At 44.7% G+C, this 21,507-nt stretch overlaps 1 protein-coding gene and 1 long non-coding RNA gene across 5 annotated transcripts in view; one reads left to right on the top strand and one right to left on the bottom strand.

The window, feature by feature from the left end:
- Positions 1 to 5,364: 5,364 nt before the first annotated feature.
- Positions 5,365 to 16,763, bottom strand: LOC124961613 (uncharacterized). The gene is made up of 3 exons (XR_007104302.1): positions 16,665 to 16,763; positions 7,312 to 7,385; positions 5,365 to 5,486 (listed from the first exon to the last, which is right to left on the bottom strand). It is a non-coding gene; the product is annotated as an uncharacterized LOC124961613 (long non-coding RNA).
- Prox1 (prospero homeobox 1) overlaps positions 16,525 to 21,507 on the top strand; it is a 52,609-nt gene continuing 47,626 nt past the window's right edge. Inside the window, exons 1-2 of one of the 4 annotated variants that reach the window (XM_047520429.1) lie at positions 16,525 to 16,784; positions 16,913 to 17,018. The gene's annotated coding sequence lies outside the window, so the exon portion shown is untranslated. Of the gene's footprint in view, positions 16,785 to 16,912; positions 17,019 to 17,102; positions 17,595 to 21,507 lie in introns of those variants that run through there. The other 3 variants (XM_047520428.1, XM_047520431.1, XM_047520430.1) reach the window with 3 other exon arrangements.

Here is a 21,507-nt window from a genome sequence, read left to right as displayed (position 1 = left end):
AAATGAAAAAGTAATTTCCTAATTTCAATTATTATAAGCAGAATTTTAAAAATAGGTGCTATGAGCATACATAATTAGGATATCTAGCCTAGGAAATGAAAGAGGCTTTTCTCAAGCAAATGAGTTTTAAGTAAGACCCTGAAGAATGGGGAGGAGTTTGTCTGGAGAAGGGCATTGTATTAGTTAGCTTTTTGTTACTATAGCAAAATACCTGAGGTAGCCTACTTTATAAAGAAGAGAAGTTTATTTAGCTCAGTTTTGGAGACAGGAGGTTCAAGCAGCATGGTTAAGGTTCTGGTGAGGTTCCCTGTTGACTGCATCACATCATGATGAGAACACTGTATTTCTCTATGTGGTCTCTCTCCCTCTCCTTATAAAGTTACCAAGTTTAAATCATAGGGGCTTCCCCTAATTACCTTATCTAATCTAATCACTCTCCAAAGGCCCTTCTTTTAAACATCTTAGTGGATTAAGTTTCCACACTCTTAATACCATTAACGTAAGACTTTGGGGATTAAACTCCGGCATGAGTTTAGGAGACAAACCAAAGCAGGGGGCCTATTGTAGAGAGAAAAAAGCATGTATCAAGGTGTTGACAGTGTTCAAGTAAAGCAAGAAAGACCAGCAACATGGGAATACATGAGAGAATGGGGAGGTTTCAAGAGATGAGGTAGAAGCCACAGGCAGGAACCAAACTTTACAAAATCACAAAAGACATATTCAAGATTTTATTCCAAAAGTACTAAGACTGTAAAGTAGTGACATGATCACAACTTCCAACTTATGAATCTTGGTGATAACCACAGAAGAAATCATTTTGATTTGAGTATTCTGAAACAGACTGGGCATAGGACAGCTAAAGTATTTCAGGGTGTAGAAAAGAAAAAAAATTAAAAACAATAACAACATATACTCATTCACTAAGTATATGCCCGAAGCACCATATTATAATGGGCAACATTAAGAGGATGGTAACAACAAAAAGATGAGATATTTGTCCCTGAACAGAACGTAGCCCAACTACAGAGAATCAAGGTACATGCACAGAAAAGTTAGAGGAAACCAAGAAACTAAGATCAACTTGTGTCACTGCCTCTTTGCTTCTTTAAGGCTGTCACTGCCACGTAAAGCCCTTCCTAGTCTGACGGAATAAACCTTTGCTGGCTCTTCCTGCTCTTGTGTTCTCAATTTCAGCAGTAAGAGGCCACCTCAGGCTTTCCAATGGCAGGATGGATGTCCAGGCCTTTCATGAATACTTGTCATTCTCTCCCTCACTCCACTCATGGTTGATCTCCTACCCAGGACCTAGCACTAGAACGCAACATAGATTAGAAACCCGAAAGATATTTTTGGATTACTCTTAGTAATGGAGCTAAAATGTTACTCTTCTTCAGTCTTTCTAGAAAACGCACACTGCTTACCAATCACAGTGCTGAACACAGTGCCAGGCACAGAGCTGAGGCCTTTCATGCCATTATAGTTTGGATATGAGGTTATCCCCAGAAAAGTTCATGTTTTAGGCAATGCAGGAGTGTTCAGAGGTGAAATGATCAGATTATGAGAGCTTTAAGCTCATCAGTGGATTAGTTCATTTTTGATGGATTATTAATTTGAATGGACCATTAGATGTTAGCTGTAGGCAGTCGGTGTGTGGCTGGAGGAAGCACATCACTAAGGGTATTGTGCTTTGTCCCTGTCCCCTCTTCATCCTCTTCCCCACTCCCATCTATCTAGATAGCATGAACTGAGCTGCTTTCCTTCACTATATTCTTCCACCATGATGTTATGCCTCACCGCAGTCCAAAGTAATGGAATCAACTGACCATGGACTGAACCTCTGAAATTGTGAGCCCAAAATAAACATCTCCTCCTCTAAGTTGTTCTGGTTAGACTTTTAATCACAGCAAGGAAAAGCTGACTAACACACATGTGTGCATTCTTATTTAACCTTCACAGCAATCTCTTGAGTTAGGTATTGTGACCATCCCCAATTTACTACACACAAGGATGTCGAAGGTTCAGAGAGGTTCAGCACCACTCTGGACTTACTTACAAGGCTCAGAGAGGTGCAGTGACTAACTTGAGATCTCTCTCACCATGTAACAGGAACATAAACTCAACTCTGTTCCTCTCATAAGTCCACAGTGTGAGCAGCCATTTACTTATCTCCTTCTCAAAGTCTCCTTGTTTCTTCCAGTTGATATAAAACTAACCCTCTGGACTCCTAAAGCATTTTGTGTCAACCTGTGTTCAGAGTTGTCCTGCTTAATTTCTTTCCCACATTATGAGCACCTCAGATGGTTCTTCCTTACCTTGGTATCACCAATATTGAGCATCATATTTGGTATATGATCAGGGTATAAATTAGTATTTTTGAAGAATAAATGGATGAATGAAGAAGTCCAAAGGTACTTTTCAAGATAATGCATTAAGAAAACAAAACATAGATGGATATTGTTATTCTATATTCATGTATGATTATACTACTGGTGTGACTCTGCACCCTGTATAACCAGAGTGCCTTCTACTGTCACATATAACTAACTAAAACAAATTTAAAAAGAAAGTAACAATAGCTAACAATAAAATAAAAGCAATTATAACAAACAAACCAAAAAAAAAAAAAAAAAGAAAGAAAAAGAAAAAGAAAATAAAACATCCACAAATCCAAACATAACAGATACGTTAGAGAATGATCGGTCATGTTAACAAGAATGCCCTGTTCCCCGTTGTTTCCCACATCTCCGCCCACCACGAGGTTCCTTTACATAGTGGTTTCTCTGATAAATTGAAAATTTGGTTCATTTTCAAAACTAAAAATACCAATATTATGCCATTACATAAAGGGAGAGGGAAATCACAAAGATATGAACATGACTACACATGAGTCATGGACCTAGGCACAGCCAAGATGACATGAAATCGAGGAGGAAGCAGAAAAGGGAATTGTTCTCTGCCACCTGCTTCTCCCTCAGAAGCTCTGCAAAGGCTCCACCTCATTTAAAAAGGTAGAAGGATGAGCCATAATGCCTTTTAAACTTAGGATATATTCCATAGGGATAATTAACACAAATGTACCAAAGGTGAAATTTTCCAAACCAACCAGCATTCAGGAGTTGGAATCTCTCTGATGAGATGACTATACTAGAAACAACATGTTTATTGGCTCATAAAAGACATGTCATCTCACAATTCACAACAGGGGGTCTGAGGGAAATAACTCACCCATTGTGAAGTCAATGTTGAAATCAATATCCCTTGGGGAGAAAAATATTGCTCATTGATGGAGATTGATTTTTCTTTTCCTTAAGAAATTCTCGAGGGGTAAAAAACATCTTTTTTTTTTCCCCATAGTGAATGCAACTAAACAAGGCAATGTCAAGACCTACATTTTCTCATCCTCATTAGCATGACACTCAAAAATTATTAGTATAATTATGAATGCCTTTTGACCTATTGAAAAATAGATTCTAGTTCCATTTTTTTAAAATCTCATTTTAATATTCAACTAACAGGACCTCAAAGACAGCTCGATGTATGTTCTCCACTTGACTTAATGCCACCATTGTAAATGAAATATTTTTTGGTGTTTTGAAAGAATCAGAATTAATATAAAAACTGAGAATACTAGATTCTGGATTTTTTTTTAACTGACAGGTTAACTAATGAATAATTTTTAAATTTGTTTTTACTGTTTCTCTCTAACTCTCTCACTCTTCCTGAAACCCCAAGTGATTAAAAAGCATAGACCCAACATTGAATCTAGTCATTTACTGACTGCTTTCACAAAACCAAGAAGTTTTAATGAACATAGAAAAAGGAAAGCTGAATTGAATTTATTTTACATTTAGTATGTTGGTTTGAGCTGATGAATATTTAGACATACTTACAAGACTACAATAGATTATATATTGTCTGATTTATAGTTTGTCTTCTTAAGCCAAATGTATGATTGAAAGAAAGCTTGCTTTCTACCCTTTTGGAACTTAAAAGTTGCATAAGAAAGGACAGATGGATGATTTGGAGAAAAAAAGGAAATGTCATTCAATTAATGTTTGTTGAAAAGGGTGTCACAGATCATTGGCAGAATTTCCACTCATTGGCAATTCCCCCAAGCAGCCAAAGATTAATTGAGCACCCAGACTACTGGGCTCTCTGAGGAGAGAACAATGATGTATTGGTGATTACAGACGCTGAGACCCAGAACCAACAGAGTGGAGTTGCATGGTCCATCACAGGAATTTCGCTACTGGGGTCCAGCCACCAAACCTAAGATTTTTGTCATTCTTCTTTGGATAGAGATGGACTCACATCAAGCCACATTCTTGTACCCCATTCATCCAGTATCTAAAAGAATGCATTTTCCCAAGTGGTTTAACAGTTAAAAATAGAAACAAAATTCATTGATTGGCATTGTTCATGACCTATAACATAACCTTAGGAAAAATTCAAACCAGATTGATCAGACTGATTTTTCTCACCTAATGGTATATACGACTACTGCTATGGTACCAATAAATGCCACATAGACCAACCAGGCAAAGAAAACCAAACACCAAAAATTTAAACTACAAATACTAAATCTACCTTCCCCCAAATTTGCTTCGGTAGGAAGTAAAAGTAACCTCCATCCACCAAGTGCCAAATTAAATATTTATTAATCTTTTAATTTCTTACAGATTTAAAATTCAAAAATTATTGTCATGGGTTGGTGGGGCTGTGTAGTTGCTTATCACATCAAAAACCATGTTGGCTTTTCTCACACATGGAAGAAAACAAAGGATTGCAATGTCTATGAACACTGGGAATAAACTACAAACTAAGATGAGCAGGCCTGGGAGAAGAATAACGTAGCAACAATCAAAACACATCTGGGATTTGATTCAAAGTGCCCCAGAACCAGAACAGGTCTCTAAGCTGTTCTGTGTATATACACACAACTGAGATTTCCAAATGGGAAATTTCCAGAAGTTATCCCGAGGACTTAACCCTAGAAAAGATTTCCCTGGCAGACAGGCATAACTTTACCCCTTTTACCAGGATCCTTGAGTGGGTCTGGGGAGGGCTGAATAGACTGGCCTTGTTCTCAGAAGGTTCCGCTGACCCTTCCCACCGGAGCAAGGTTCTGAAGGTGTCAGCGGGATTTGGCTGACTGGGCCACTAATGGAGCTACAGTTAATTATTGACTGATTAGGGATTTACCTTATCTTTCCATCAGGAGCTGGCTCAAGACTTAACATAAGCAATTTAAAGCCAGGGGCAACCTACCCACATGCCTCTTTCTTCTTTTCCTTTGGGTCACTTTAGCTTGTCCCTCTGCATAATTCACATTCAGGTCAGAATGGTCAGGGCTCACAGTGCTTGGGAGTCCTCAACACACCGGGAATGGGAGAAGCCAGCTCCACAGTGAGGAGTAGCCAGAGATGTAGGCCTACAGAAGTATGCCCTCTGTAAAGTGTAGCTTCTTGCTCCAGGTTTTTCAGTCTCTGGGGGGAAAAAAAAAGCAATGACCTTTCATCTCTAAAAGTCCTGGTGATGCCTGTGAGTAAGAATCAGGCCCTGACTCCCCAAGGCAGCCTGTCTGCTGAAGACCTCTTGGCAAAGGCAGAGAATCAGCCCAGGCAGCTCGGGCCCAGCTGCCCCAGATAAGAGGTGGCCCGTGTTAATGCACAGGCTTCCTCTGCGCCTCAGCAGGGCCTTCCTTTTCCAAACAGTCTCCCTTTAATGTTGGCGAATGTTGTTTTTCCATTGACTCAACATCTCGCCTCTGGTGGTAAGCCAGTGGGGAAAGTTGCAGGGAGGAGGGGTTCATGGGTGAGAGGGACGCCAAAGCCACAGAGAGAGGGACAGCCAGTCACATTTCCAAACAAGCTAAACACCTGTTTTGGAAAGACAATGACAATCCTTGCTTCCTCTGAACTGAGACCAGCCTTTTCTTCATTGCTTCAGGGGTCCATTGGATCAGTAATGGACCCCTGACTTATCCTTTCACCAAGGCCCACTTTACCAGGAGTCTCTTCAATGTGGAAATCATCAAACATTCATGATCTTTCTCTATGAATTCCACTGCCTTATTTGAAGGAAAGGGCGGGGGGAATTATGGAAAAACATTAAGAAGGGAAATAAATTCTAGGAAACCAAGTCTGGGGTTATAACTCAGTGGTGGAACTTGGTACTTAGCATGGACACAGCTCTGGGGTCCATCCCAAGCACAAATCGTAATCATCGTGGTCATCAACATCATCAGCATCATCATCACCTAGTCAAGAGAAGATGGGAACGAAATAAGAAGAGGGAGAGAAGTTGGAGAGAAAACAGGAGAAGAAAAGAAAGGACAGATTAAAAGAATCAAGGCATGGAAGTACAAGGCAAAGAGGAGAAAAAAAAAAAAAAGAAAGAAAAACGAAAGGAAAAGAGGAAAGGGGAAAGGAAAAGGAAATCTGAAATGAGAGTTCTCCCCCAAAAGCTCAGTTTCTCAAGCCCCAGGTCAGTGCCTAGATTGAGGGTGAACAGCAGACTTCTCAGGGGCTTCTCTGGGCAGCCCAAGGTCAAGGGGCATCTTCAAAACCAAATCTTGATTAGAGCCAGCTAAATGTTTTGACTTGAAGGAGACACTAAGGATTAAAAAGCAAAATGGAGCAGCAAGGGGAAGAAAGAAACAGGAAAAGAAAGAAAACTTAAAAAAAAAAAAACTCATGGGTGACACAAAGGGAATGATAGAAAACACTTCTGAATCAGCTATTCATCTACTAACAAGCTGTAAAGATCTCCAATGACAAGTTGTCACATTAGTTTAGTGAAACTGAAGCAGTACTTATCCCCTTTCCTGTGCTTAATCTCTCCCTGCGTGCCACAAAAACACGCTACCACGTTTAATAGGATTAGTTTCGTTCGCTCTCTCCCCCCACCCTTTTTATTTTTTTACAATTCTATTTTCAGCAGTACGGAGATCCTTGAATTCGTAGACTTCCTGCAGCGCACAGCAAAACCTGGCATGCATAGTTTTTACCCTTTACAGACTTTATTTGAATCTGAAAAAACGTAATTTGACTATTTTGTACCTTTTTCTCCATTGAATGACTGGACTCCTCAGGGAAATGTCCCTAGCTTCAGGGGGTGAAGGTGTTGATGCTAGGGTCAAGACAAAACCAGAGCTATTCTAACAAAGAAAAAAAGGAAAAGAACAAAAGGTGGGGGGTGGGCGCAGGAGGCTGATCACACCCAATTCTTGCAGGGGCTCTGTGGCCTAGCAGAAACTTCCAGGCCAGACCACAGGCTGACCTGGGTTCCACTGCTGGCTCTGCTACTTACCAGCTTGGTGGCCTTGAACATCTGGAGACTGGAAATGAGACTTATCCATACAGTAGGGATAATCCTTTTCCAGGCTGTTGGGAGAATTACATAAAATATGCTTATTTCCTCACTTCTAAGGTTCGCTCTTTCTCGTATTTATTATGTTCATGAAATCAGTATGACTTAACAATCAATTGTGCATTTGAGGTCATGATGTTTCCCTTTTCTCCCAAAGGCCATCTTTAAATTAATGGCTTGTTTTATAATGTATGGCACTGTCGAATGAAGAAAATCAAAGTACAGTGTACCAGGCATCTGGCATAGAGGAAGTGCTCAGTAAATGCTAGAAGACTCTATCATTGCTCATTGTTACAATGCCTGTTGCCTCCTTGTGTTTTGGAAGATGGTTTTGGAATATGAGAGGAGAAGGGGGTGTCGCCACTTTTGCCCCCCCCATCCAGAATCTCCTGGAACACAGCTCCTAATTGAGATTTTAGAAATCTGATAGAATCAAAACACAGCTAATAGCTGCTGGTGTTGGGTCAGCATCAAAATCATCCAGTCACTCTGCTGTCTCAGCAGGGCCACCAACTACCAACTGTTAGCAGGGTCTTGCAAATATAAATGATCTAGTGGATGGACTGATTCTATTTTGTTTGAGTCCCAACTTTGGGTTACGTACCTTCTCCTGCTCTTTATAGAATCACTACCTGATGATCAGCACTGAGGAGAGAAGGTGGGGAACTCCCCTACTTGATCAGGGAGGGAAAAGCTCAGGACCTAGGTGAACCTGGAGAGGGGAAGGCAGGCACACTGGGCTTCATGTGGGAATAGAGAAGGAGAAACTGGGAGGAAGTTGGAAGGGGGCCTGCGGGGCACTGAGGTAGCTCTGCAGGGAAGACACCCCCACAAGCAGAGCCCAGCACCCTGAGAGGGGCTGGTACTGGCAGGCTGTTATGCCAGCATCACCCCCTACATACATGGGCACACAGCAGCCCCCAGGAAAGAGCCTGGGATGTCTGTCCTCCCACTAGGCGACTGCCACGGAGCTGTCAGGTCCAAGTCCTTCCAGCCAACCCGGGATTAGCAAGCGAGCAACTTCAAAAGTCTGGGCTAGAGGAAGCCAAGACGCAACGCCTTTCACCCTGGCTGGAGGAGCAGCCAAATTTAGTTTCCCACCTTGCCTTGTCTCCCGTCTCCCCTCCCCCCCCACCCCCCACCCCCCCGTTGCACCCCAAATGACACTTCCATGTCCCACCCGCTCAGAACTACAGGACTCCACGCCCACCCCCACTCTCCTGACCCCGCTGAGCACCTCCCCCGTCTCACTTCCCCCTTCCCATTAATCCAGCCCACCCTCACTGGCTCTGCAAAATACCCCTGTTCTGCCTACCCCCAGGTGTACTCTCCCCCACCAGGCAGCAAAACTGCCCCCATTCTGCCACCCACCCCCAACACTCACTCCCCACCCAGTCACACTCATCCAGAGTCTCCCACTCCAATCTTCCCACTGGCCTCTATCCTCTGCCCACCCCCAAGTGTGGGCAAATTGCTCCTCCCACCAGGATGGTGCTAGTAAAGGAGAAGATGGAAGCTGCCACTCATCAGCTCCAGGCTGGCCCCAGACATATGTGTTGCTCTCTAGTTGTCTTAGGGAGTCCTTTGTTTTGTTGCCTAGAGTGGCAGACATTTTCCACCTGAGCACACAGAGTAGTCAAGAGAGCAGGCACCTTCCACACTTGTCCAAAGACACCCAACATTTCTGGATAGGCATTGAGGGGAGGGAGATGCCCCCACTTCTCCTCGTTCTGGAAGTACAGTTTCCCCATCCCTGGAGTTCAATCACTGGGGGCTGGATCCACAGGTGCCCCAAGCTGGCAATCCCTTCTTGACCCTCTCCCCAGAAATATATGATTGCTTTCTCTGAAGCTTTCTGAGGGCACCGGCAAAACACCTTCCTTGGGATGCTGAATTAGTCACTGACTACCACCTCCAGTTCTGTAATGGTCAGCCTCCTTGATCTGTCTGTGCTGGTTCAGCCCATTCCATTTCCTTGGCTCTCTTCCACTCACACTGCTGCAGAGTCACAGCCAGGCATGGCACCTTCCTGTCTTCCTTTCCCTGCTCACAGCTGTCTTTGGCTGGCTCTCCCTGCATTACCTTGGGGGGTGCCCCTATTCATTGATTTTAACATAATTATGTGAAGAATTATTTTTTACTTTACATGCATTGGGGGAGTTGTTTATTCAAACATGTAAAACATCTGATATATGATATACATTTGTTTTGTTTTACCAAGGAATATTGACCTTTTTTTTTTTTTTTTTTTTTTTTTTTTCCTGCTTCTTGTTCCCTCTTGAACAGAAAGTTTTGTTCTGCGGTTTCATTAGTCAAATCAGAGGTTTCTATAGGAAAGTTCTGCCATCTATGAAGTAGAAAAGGTGAAAGCTACCAAAAAAGAAGAAAAAGAGAGACAGGAAATAAAAGCAGATTTCAGATTAGTAAATGCCCCCTTGTCTTTAAGTGGGCCTAATGGAGAATTCTAGGTCTAGAAGCACAAGGCCTAGCTTCCAAACATGCACCAGTTCTAATTTGTTTATTTATTTATTTTTGGCCTGAAAGGTACATGTTCAGGGGGTGCCTATAAAATGCCCCAGGTAGCAACAATGCATAAGCTAAAATGTGAACATTTCAGCCCAAGTGGTTTCAAGAAAACATTGAGGGTAGAGGGAGGTCAATACAAGCATATGTGCACACATTTGTGAGCAAAATAGGTTCCCTATGTTGAGCACCAATCATGTGCTGAACAATTTTGCTTGTGTAAAAAGAAGTTTCTCAATAATTCTATAACCTGGATATCCCCATTTTACAGATAAGGAGAACTGAGGTGCAGATTAACACAACCAAGATCACTGTCAGTAACTGCTGAGCAGTATTTGGAGATTAGAGTGTGACCACCAGATTTGCAGGTCCTCCAGTTGATCTCCTACCTGGGATTGGGCCCAGAAATCTATTTTATATTATTTTTTTAAAGCTCCTTTGGTGATTCTGATGGTTAGCAGGTCTTTGAAACCACGTCTCCACATCAAACCATCCAGCTATCCAGCTATCCCTGTCACCAGACTTGCCTCTGAGCAGCCTACCCCTCGTTGGATAAAACATTTAAAACATATTTAAATAGCAATTTCGAAGAACTATGCAGCATATGGATTTTCCTTTTGATCTCAAAATGATGACAAACAGACACTTAGATACTTCATAAAAGAAATATTACCAGAAAAATTATAGAAATCTGGCTTTCAACTTTGTCTTGCTCTAATTTAAACAAAATGCAACTTTCCAGAGTTACTCTCTCCCCGAATAAATTCAAACTGGGAGCTTCCTTCTCTTACCCGTCACTGCCCTGGCCTACGCCTATTTATTTCTACCGGGCTCCTCAACCTGAATAAAAGCTTTGTAAGATAGACAGTATGGGTAACTTAAGTCCTATCACCAAAGCCCCAGAAAACAGAGCCCCTTCTCCGAATTCTCGCCCTTGACACGAAAGACCAAAGAGAGGGAAGACAGGAGTAACGGCCAAATATCCTTAGATTAATTGACAAAAGGAGGACGGTGGGCAGAAGCGGAGATTTTTTTTCTCCGCGCCTCCTGCGGTCCCAAGAGAGAGCCCCTCTTCTCAGGTCAAGAAGGTCCACCCAGTGTGGCGCGCCGCCACCGCGACAGTCCCCGCAGCAACAGGTGGGCGGCGGGGGAGGGAGGCGGTGGGGGCAACGCGGGCCCGGCTGCGGCCGACGTTCCCCAACCGCGTCCGACGTTCCCCTAGCACCGTAGCGCACCGGGAGCAGGTGGCTGCCCTGTGCGCCCCGGCGTGCGCTGAGCCCAGGCGAATGGAGTCCGGCTGCTTTCCCTGTGGCGGCCTGGGAAGAGGCAAAGGCCACGGGGACCTGGCAGGGACAGGTGGGGTGAGCAGGCAGGGCGGCGTGGACCCCCAAGGGCCGCGCAGGCAACACAACTCGCCCTCCGCAGGGATCGCGCCGCCGCCGCGGCAGCAGCATCTCGCGCTCGCTCCCTCCGGGCCCGGAGGCCGCGACACCTAGCGCGGGGCCGCGGCGAGGAAGGGCGGGCGGGTGGACGAGGAGGGAGGGGGACACCAGGAGGCAGCCTGGGGCGAGAAGCACCGTTCCCGCCGAGTGCCTGGAGAGGAGCCTTCCCGCCCATCCCGAAACTTTTCCAACAAACGCAGGCGTATTCCTCGCAGGTTTTGGCAGCCCCGAGTCGCCATCGGGGAGGAGACTTGGCAAATAAACACATGTCCCCCGGCACACATGCGGAGGTACACAGGCACCCCGGAAGGGACCGGGTCTCTCGGGAGGTGACTGAGGGCGTGAAGGCAGCAGGCGGCCACGCAGCTGAAAGGAACTCCCCGAAAGCCGGAACGAGCGCTTAAAAACCTGCGCCAAGCTCGGAAGGGTAGCGGTACCCCGAGGTTTTGCGTAACTTTGCCCACTGCGCCCCCGCGTGCGGAGGCGTCCCCTCGCACTCACACCCTCACCCCACCCCACTCCCGCTCCGCTGCGGCCCGAGCCTGCCTTTGTATTTCGGTGACAGGCGAAAGATGTGCTGAACTGAACCAGTGTGTGTATGGGGGTGGGGGGGGGGCTGTAAATTGGGTAAATTCCACCTCCTGACAGTCCCAGATACGGAGAGAGCAAGCACCGGGTTCTCCCCGAAGGTGTCCCCTCCTCTTCTCTCTGACCTTGGGTTTCCAGCTTCTTCACTCTTTTGGGTTGAAGAAGATAAAGCACAACCAGACCGATGTGTGTCTTTTACTGAAACCACAGCCTTTCCAAAATCGTAGCCCTCAGAGAGTTTGGTGGGGTTGGAGAAAGGCAAGTTATTTCGGGGAGCAAGAGCACCCCTCGGAAGGCTCGCGCGCGGCCTGGCGGGCGCCTAGCCCGGCTCAGCGCGGTCGGGCGAAGTGGCTGGATTATGTAAGTAACAGCCCTCCATGTGCTCACCACCATCTGTTAATATCTTGATATTGGAAAGTTCGGTGCCTGAGGCAAAGCCAGGGTTGGAGGCAAAGAGCTTCCAGCCTACTCCTTATTACTCCAGGGCAGGGAATGTACCTTCCTTTGATCCTTTTCACCCACTTCCATAAAATCAAGTAGTAGTGTGACCCTTAAATCACTAACAACTCCCTCTTCCCCGCGGGTGTGTGTTTGTGGGGGACCGGTGATTTTCTTCGAGGTCACCTTATTGTAATGATCCCTTCTAATGAATCTATACTTTTATGACAACTGCCCTTCTTGAGATAAAAGGGAGGATTCTTCCTTGGAGGTGGGGGCTTTATTTTATTTTTAAAATTTTTTTCTGTCAGTACCTATGAGTCTAAAGTCTTGTAAGGGTTATATTTCAACTTTTTTTGGAGCGATTCTCTTGTTTATTTTGAAAGCTGTTGGTTAAACAAACATCACTCGGAGGCTTCTAAGCAATGGGGTTCCCAAGAGAGAAACGCTGCAGCTGCTACTTGCTACTGATCTTGTGGCATTTCACTTTCTTCCCCCTCCCCGCCCCCCAATTCAGAACAAATTCAGGTTGGGTTTGGCCGTCACACAGGGCACTGAGGATGAGAATGAGCCAGTCCAGCAGTCTGTCTGCCTCTAGGCAACCTGCAGCAGGCCGGCCTGTACCCTGGGGGTGGTGGTTCTTTGTCCTCTCTTCCTCCGGTTGGTGGTAGCGGTGGTGGGTTGGTGAACTGGTGATTGTGAAGGTTCTTGGGTATCCTTTTCTAAGATCCACGGTCATGTTTGTCTCTCAACTGGATCTTGTCGAGATCCCCAAAATTAATTTTAGGATCTGATGACAGTTTTTGTAAGGTTTTAAGTTACTTACATGCACTGCCTTCCCTCCTACCCTCACCTAACGGCTTTAAGAAAGAACATAGGGGGTAATACACCAAGGAAATGTCAAGGCAAGTGTTTAACCCAGAACCAGATGTATGAGAGATAACTGCAAGAGTTTGACTAAAAGCACACAGATTACCTCTCAGATAAATAAGAAAAGCAACCTGAAGGGAGAGCGTTTGTTAGAAGGCCGGTCAGAACTTGGGTTAACTTTAAAAGTTACTGGGATTGTGTAGGCAATGGGGCAGGGGAAGGGGTTTGCGTTGACCCCAGGTTTGGCTGCTGGTTTCACAGATGGAGCTAATATCTAGGCGACTTCTCGTCTCCGGGCTGACTGATCGCTTGTTCCCTATCAGAAAACAAACCAGGAGTCGCCCGAGATATGGGGGGTTGGGCCTCTCGCCCTGCTCCAGGGCCGCCTGAAACCCGGGAGAGAGCCGCAGCTCTGACAAGAGAGGTTGCCAGCAGTCTGGCCTGTTCGTCGCCCCGACAGTAGGGGACAGGACAGGGCTCGGCGTAGGCAGCTCCCGGAGCTGGGTGGTAGACCGAGCTCGCTAGCCTAGCGTAGCACGCGCTCTTATAGCGGCTCCTGCGCCCTAATGCGGGCTGCGAACTGCCGCGGCAGAGCGGGGCGAGCCGCGAGCCTCCGCCGCCGAGACTAGGGGTGGGGGAGTTTCCTTGTTTGTCAAGTGGGTTACTGGGACTTCAGCTCCGGCCTGCTTTGCCCTCGGCGAGATATAGGACTTACTCCTGTGCGCAGGGAACTTTTCCCGCCGCCAGATCCCAGAAGTGGTGTGTGCAAAACGTGCATCCGAGCTCTAGGTGCAATTGCCATAAACTTGTGGGCTGAAGTTCAAGCCATTTCTTTCCAGAGTTTCTCTCTCCTTGCTTCCTTTCTTCCTGCTTCTCCCCCTTTTCCTTCCCCGGCCTCCTCCCCTTTAAATATCAAACTGAGCAGATGGTTTTAAGGTGTGGAGGGCATACATTGTTTACTCCTACCAGTGCATTTGTGAGCTGGCGGTAACTTATGTGTACAAACAGATTCTTAAAGAAAAATAATAGGACGGGGGAACAAAAGTAGCTTTGATCCATTCTCAGAACCCAAATTCCGTGCTTAATACACCCGCTTACCTCGAAGGAACCCAACCAATAGAAGTATTATTCCATGCTGTATCTAATGGGCATGTTGATAGATTATTTCAGTTCCCAGCTTAAACTGTCAAATCCCGATTAGAACACTTGATACAATAGCCGTTCTTTGGAGGTGTGACTGGTGTGAGCACCGGTCTGTGTTGTTTCTATAATGGAAGGAGGGAGTGTCTGGGGGCGGCGAAAGGGGAAGAAAAGAAGGCCGGGGATGCTCACGTAAGTCTCTTTTCTTATCCCGGGCATTAACCTGGTCGACCTGATTTTTTTTCCCCTTTCTTTTCAATGTTTGAATTTCGTGCCAAAAGTTTCCTGCAGGGTATAGACAGACACATGCTATCAACGCTATTCTTATTCAAAAGGGAAGACTTAATATCCTCTTCACAGTTTGATGAATTTGAGGCTGAAATTGTAAATGTCCCAGAAAACAGTGCGTGTGTGTGTGTGTGTGTGTGTTGCAAAAGATGGTGGTAGTGGTCGACCAGTGTACTTGCCACACACACTTCATAAATACTCTGTTGTCACAGCACTTGATTCAACCTTTGCTATGATTAAATTTGAGGGACACAGGAAAAATACTTGTTCCTTCCTACCTTAAAAAAAAAAAATGAGCGTCTAAATGACTAGGTATGAGTATCTCTGCTTCGAAGCTCTTGCAAGCCCTAGCTTTTATGGGACCTTTAAGTCATAATCGCGACTGCTTTATTAAAAGCCGTTTACTGTGCCGGTGAAAGGGACCTTCTAGTTGCGGCTGGAGACTCTCTTTTTAGCATTTGTTACTTACAAAGCCCAAGGAGCTCTTTAGGAGCTACGTTATCTTTTTTTTTTTTTTTTTTTTTTTTTTTTTTTAAATCTTACTGGCTGTTTTTCATCCAAGAAATGTCAAAACAGAGTGAAATTTCTATGGCTTTATGTTGTAACCCAAAGACTTCGGTTTTTGAAATTGTTTGCCTAGTAAACTTTAAAGTTTGCTACCCAGACGTCGAAATCTTGTAAATTCTGTGTTGAACTACTTTCTTTGGTTATTCAGGGGTGAGTGATCTAGTGAGGGATAATCTCGAGATAATGTTTGTAACATATACTTCTTAGTGGTTGCTGCATCCATAATCCAAATATTATTGTCAGAAGTAACGGAGGGTAAAAATTCTTCTTCCCAATAATCTCGACGGATAATTGACGGGAATCAGCCAACGTTGATCTTTTAAATATCAAGATGCAGCGGACCCAGTGTGAAACCTCTGGCACCTATTATTTTAATCCCAAACCTACCTGTAGTTTTTCGTCCACCTCCTTTTTAAAAGGAAGCAAGGGTGACATGTATTGTGGATACTAGCTATGATCTTTTTTAAAGTGCAATGGTTTGAGGATCCCCCTCTCTCTCCTTTACCACTCCCACCCCTAAAGCCCCCACTTTTCCTCCAGAATACTTTTCCGTGCTTTCCTCCACCCAAGTTCGAGGAGCGCTCACTCGCTCGGCCACTCGGCGAACTCGATCAGCTGTGTCTGGGAAATGAGGGGAAAAAAAGAGAGGAGAGAGAGAGAGAGAGAGAGAGAGAGAGAGAGAGAGAGAGAGAGAGAGAGAGAGAGAGGGAGAGGGAGAGAGAGAGAGGGAGGGGAGGGAGAGAGAGAGACCTGCGTCCTGGAAGAGCGAGTGTGAGCCAGGCGCCGCTTTGCATAGTGCCCGCAGATGGCTCGCTGCGGCCCCGGCGCGGCGATCCAGGCGCCCCGAAGCAGTGGCAGGGCGGGGGTGGGGTGGAGGCCGGGGAGGGGAAGCGCGGGGCCCTTCTCCCCTCCTCTCTTCCCAGCCCCTCACCCCCACCCCTTTTATATATATTTTTTTTCCTCCCAAGTTCTCTTGCCTCGCTATCCCCCCTTGAATCCGAAGGCGCCTCGCGATTGGGTGCTGGGGCCGGGTACGTCAGTCAGACTGTGACGTGCAGTCTTCCTGTTTCCTTCAGCTGTGTCTTAAAGTAAATCTTGTTGTGGAGCGGAGCCCTCAGCTGAGGGAGCGCTCTGAAATAATACACCATTGCAGCCGGGAAAGCAGAGCGGCGCAAAAGAGCTCTCGCCGGGTCCGCCTGCTCCCTCTCTGCTTCGCTCCTCTTCTCTTCTTTCCTCTTCTCTCTTCTGCTTTCTCCTCTCCTCTTCTCCTCTCCTGCTTTCTCCTCTTCCCTTTTCTCCTCTCATTTTCTTTTTCTGCTCTTCTTTCCACTCCTCTCCCCCTCTCGCCCCTTCTCTCCTCTCCCCTCCCCGCCCTCCCTCTCTCTCCCCTCTCCCTCTCCCACTCGCCCCCGCTCGCTCGCTCTCGCACAGACTCACCGTCCCTTGTCCAATTATCATATTCATCACCCGCAAGATATCACGGTGTGTGCGCGCGCGTGTTTTCCTCTCTCAGCCGGCAAAAAAAGAGAGACTCGGTCCCACTGCTCTCTGCACCGCGTAAGTATCTTCTCCCCCTCGTGAGTCCCCTCCCCTTTTCCAGAATCACTTGCACTGGCTTGTTCTTGAATGGGAAGGAAAAAAAAGAGCCTCCCATTACTCATACCCGTGTAAACATTTTTTTCCAGGAGAATGAGATGTTATTTAAATGAATCGTAATAAAATAGCCTCTAAACAGTTTCTAAGCAGGAGCCTCAGTGGAACTCAGCGCCCCGCTCCTCCCAGTTCCTAAGAGTAAGTGATCCGCTTGGCTTTTATTTCTTTCTCTTTCCTGCTGGTGGCTGGGGGTGGTGTTGGCGATGGGGGAGGCTGATGTTGCTGGACTTGTCGCTGATCTTGTCACCTTTTGTGTACTGTTTCTGGGGTGCGAGGAGGCGTTTGCTGCCTTTCCTTCTTTCTCTTGCCCTCTCTTCTCAGGAAAGAGGACCGCGAGGGGGACCGGGTCGCTTTTTGTTCGTCTGGATCCCCGCTTTCCGCCAAGCCTCATCTTTCCCGTCTCCCCGGGTTTAAAACTCCGGGGCTAGTCCCCACGTCCTTTCCCTTTGTCTTGTTTATTATAGCTGCCTTTCTTCCCGGCTCTTGCAATTTGCTTGTCATTTGCATACCTTTCACTTCTCCTTTTTAACCCCAGCAGAGGGCCGGGAGTGGGGAGGAGGAAAAAGGGAGGAGGGGGGCGCTCTGTTACTTTCCTCTCAAAACGCTGTCGAAGCTGAAATGTTGAAATCGGGGTTGGAGCGGCGGAGTGATGGGTCCGGGCAAACCAGCGCGGCGCCCCTCTCCTGAGCCCAGAGCTGGGGCAAGTTGAGTGGGGTAAGGCGGCACCAGAAGCCTCGGGGGTCGTGTGGAGGGAGTGGGGCCTGAACGCCGCGGAGGTCCGGAGGATCGTGGTCGGGGTGGGCTAGGGGTGTTCTTGGGCAGCGGGTGTCCGAGGCGAAGAATCTCACAGCCATCGCTGGCATTCTGTGGTGTTGGGCCGCTTCCGTTTGGTCTTGTCTGGGTGGTACCTACTGTTTTTTCCCAGTTCCGAGGACTTATGGAGGGAGGAGAGGAGAGGTGCGAGTAATTGTTGCTGGGAAGAATAGTGAGGAGGGCGGGAAGAAGGGGAAGGAGCTGCTGTCTTGCCGGAGCAGACAAGAAGAGAGTCAGGGAGGGGGGCGAGTTTTGGGGGGCGGGCGATATCACCCAAAGTCCAGTTTAGCAAGTTGTTGGCTCTGCTAGTGTGACATCCAGTTAGTCCTCCTGCTAAAACTGAGCGTCGGTGGAGGGAGCGATGGGGGGTGGGGGTAAAGGGGGAGTAGCTTTCCACACTCACTGGTCTCCCGCCCCTTCCCAGCTTCTTCGGAAGTGGAGAGTCCTCCAGGCAGAGAGCAGAAACAGAAGGAGGGGTTGGGCGATAGTCTTAAATAGCCCAAGGAGGCAGGTTGGAGTGTGAAACTGCTGTTCTTGGCAACCCAGAGCCCTACTCCGCCTGGGGGAAGGCTGGGAACTCACCTGCTTGTTTTTGTTTTTCCAAGAAGGTCTGTGTTGTCTCCTTAAGTTCATAAAAACAGAGTACAAGGTGGCCTCCTCTCAAAGTCAAGGCTAGAAGATTCTCTCTCTTTTTTCCCCCTCTCTCTTTCTCTCTCCCACCCCCTCCCTCTGTCCCCCAACCATGCCCTCCCTTACTAAAATAATAATAATAACCCCCCCACACACACACACACACATTTTCTTTCCTAAACTAGGTAGGCAGAAGTCTATTAGCAGAGTGCGCATGGGCAGGGCCTGACAGGTGTGTTGTGTCAAGAAAGACAGGTGCAAATTTCCTCTGTGTCTGTGTGTCTGTGTGTTCCAGACCACAAGGCTTGCTTGAGGGTTGCAGAGGTTTATGAATTTATGGTTGTCCTGGTTAATAGGATTGTCTGGGCTAATGGAAATTGGGCTGTTGTTGTGTTTTTAGCCCTGTCTTGTGAGTTCTTTGGGAAGGGATGGGGGCAAGCCTGTATGTATTTGTTTATTTTCTTAAGCACATTGGCAGGCTGCTGCTGAGGCCATGTTTCAGGCTTCTGTCTGCCAGTGGCCAAAAGCACCCCCACTTCAGGCAGCAGGTGGAGGGAGATTGACTTTCCCTTTGCTTCCCCCCAGTTTATGCCTGTCTCCCAGGTCTGTGGTTGGCAGAGAGAGAGAAAGAGAGAGAGAGAGAGTCCTTTGTGTGTGTGTGTGTGTGTGTGTGTGTGTGTGTGTTGGACAGAGATGGGTGTGTGTAACTGCCAAAAATACCAAAGTCAGTTTGAAAGTGTTACTGGTGTTAAAGCTTATCTTTTTAGCATGCTTTCTCCTTGTCCAGAAAGAATAGGTATGTGAATAAACTTTTAAGTCATATGTTTAATACTGTCATAAAGTAGAATTCACCTGTCATTGTACCAGATACGTGCCAGATGTCCTAGATATGACTTTGATGGAGAAGAAAAATCTCAAGTACGTGAGAGGTAACTGTGCTTTTCTATTTGGTGCAAGATTCAGGCAGCCAGTTCTATGAAGAGTTGCTTGCAAGAACTTCTGAGTATTTTCAAAATGAAATAGACTGTGTGTGGTGAGGAAAAAGAGTGTTCTACTTAACCTACCCATGGATATGTTTATATAATGGTAAAATAGATGAAGTGAAGGGTTGCAGATTGATGTGTGAGGGAAGATTTGGAGAATTCAATGTGAGGACTCTATGTAGATTCTTAAAACTTGACCTTTTAAATTTTTGCATTAAATAGGCTACTTCTTTAAATTGAGTTACATAGAAATAGGATAGATGATAAATAGTTTTTGTTGGCTTATTTTGTTGTTTGAGTATGATCATTGTTTTTATGAAAATAAGATAGTATGTGTCATTTACTCTTTAAACTTAAACATTAGACCCACTTCTCCATACTTTTCTTGGTTGCTTTCGAAGTTCTTTGGTAATTATAATGTCATCTATGGCTATGTTCATTTCCTTTATTTTTAATAGGGCTTATCTGTGCTTGGCACTTATTGATATTTTATGTGTTCATTATGCAGAATTCTATTTAGTTTAATCTCCACTTTGTGGGGGGAAAATGTCATGCATACATAACATGCATCTTTGTTCTCACTTTCTTTCCTAACATCATTCTTCTATAAGCAACACATGCGATCTTAAAACCAAAGCTATCTTAATTCTTAAGTTGCCAGACTTCCTCTTTATTTGTTCAAATTCAAAAGGCCTTTTTTTCATCAATTTTCTATATCATTTCAGGGATTATCTCAAATTCTCAATGTTAATATCAAACTTTTTGCATTCAGGATTAAAAAGGAAGTTATAAAATGTTATTGATATTTCAGTATGAAAATGAATTATGAATGATGTGTTAGTATAGGATTCTAATTAAGTATTTGTATAAATTGGAAGATACATATATATATGTATGTATGTATATATATATATATATATATATATATATACACACACACACACACACATACATATATAAAGAATTTCTCAAGGCTTTTTTTCCTAGTGCATCTTAAGCTTACTCCAAGCATGTGTAGATTATCCTCAATTTCTGCAAAAAAGGAAAAAGTGAAAGTGTATTTCCTTAAATTTATTTTTCACACTCTTTTATTTACCTAACTTGATGAATTATTTCTTTTTAAATAAGTAGGAATCAATAATTTGGGTATGTCTCAGAAAATGTTCTGTGTTCATTTTGCAACTGAAAAATGTATAGAATTTTTGATGGAAGAATCATAAGTGAAATAATTATGATTTGAGAACTCTATCATAGGAAAATTTAAACCCTGTCTATACAACCTTAATTAATTGAAGTATTAATTTATGCCAAGTGGGTTCTTCAAAATAAATATCAAGATTTTCTCACCAGACAGTGAAAAGAAATATATCTAAAGGAAAAGTTGTTAATTAGCAGATATGAACTCTTGAATACAAAGAAGGGAACCGCTTAGTGATTTTGGTGGGGGGATGTAACTAAATCAAATCATTTCTTTCCCCTCTGAATTACTGATTTTCAAATTGATTAAAAATAGTCTTTGTTAATGATATTCCACTTAACATTTCATAACCAGGTTAACCCAAGTAGATTAGAGATCCATTCAAAGATGACTTTCTAAAAAAAGTAAAATGTAAGCAATTTTTCCAAATAATTTTATCAACAAAGACAGATAATCTAAATCCAAGCAGGAAGCCATGCCAACCTTATACTCTCCCTGTCTCATAAAAGATTTGTCTGAACTATCTGGATAATTACCATAATGAAACACTTCTTTGTCCAAAATCTGGACTCCAGATAGATGCAGTAAAAGTTGCATCCCCTTCCCCAAAATAGCTTCTTTATTATAGTGGAGCACTGAGCCACTTCTGCCTCATATTGCAATGTTCCTTTCAAATTCTTTACTGAAAATTCTTCTCTACTAACATTAAGTCAATCAGGACCCTTAGGAGTCTTCATTTTAAATAGAATGTCAGATTTTTCTGATTTTAATGAAAAATCTTTTGGAATAGTTAAAATTTGACTAGATCATATCTTGATGTCTGTTCTTATCTCTTTCTGGGAAGAATCTGCTGTGTTAAGATATCTATTGCATAGGAGTTATGAAAGCATTTGTGTAGATAAGATGCCAATTGGTACAGCAAAATATTTAATAATTTAAAAATTCTACATAGATTTTTCACATTAATTAAAGAGGACTTTATAGGAATAAGAGTATGTGTATT

Source organism: Sciurus carolinensis, chromosome 12, assembly GCF_902686445.1.
Source record: "Sciurus carolinensis chromosome 12, mSciCar1.2, whole genome shotgun sequence".
Taxonomy (NCBI): Eukaryota; Metazoa; Chordata; class Mammalia; order Rodentia; family Sciuridae; genus Sciurus; species Sciurus carolinensis.
This window is presented reverse-complemented; position numbering and strand designations above follow the sequence as displayed.